Source organism: Octopus bimaculoides, chromosome 6 (genome assembly GCF_001194135.2).
Source record: "Octopus bimaculoides isolate UCB-OBI-ISO-001 chromosome 6, ASM119413v2, whole genome shotgun sequence".
NCBI lineage: Eukaryota > Metazoa > Mollusca > Cephalopoda > Octopoda > Octopodidae > Octopus > Octopus bimaculoides.
The window spans coordinates 29646814-29647347 of record NC_068986.1 but is presented as its reverse complement, the minus strand read 5'-3'; positions in this window follow the sequence as shown (position 1 = coordinate 29647347).

The following is a 534-nucleotide window of genomic DNA, read 5'->3' as shown; positions in this document are numbered from 1 at the left end:
AGAAAATAAAAAAACTCTGGAACTAAAAAAGATTGAAAAAATCCCTCGGATATAGCGCAGTCTATGTATATGTGTTTGTGGGTGGGTTGGGGGTGGTGATTGTATTAAAAATGTAATATGTATATATATATATATATATATGCATAAAGAAAGAAAACTCAATAAACTTCACTGGATTTTGAAAAGAGTTTTTTATGGGACCTTCTGCTATTAAATTGTGTATATAAAAAAAAATCTGTGATGCTTAACTTCTTTGTGTAATATTTTAAATGGTTGTGCAAGCTGACTGACTGCCTGTCTGTCTGTTTGGCTGGCTCCCTGGCTGTCTGACTAATTGGGTGGATAGCTTAATCGAGTCGTGATGATGGTTATGATGATGATGATGATGATGATGATGATGATTACAAAATGGTGTATAAAATGTATAAATGTATAATATATGTGTGAGTGTTTCGTGTGTCTTTGTATGCACCCATGTTCATCCACATTTGAACATACATACACACACACCACATGTAAATATATATATATATA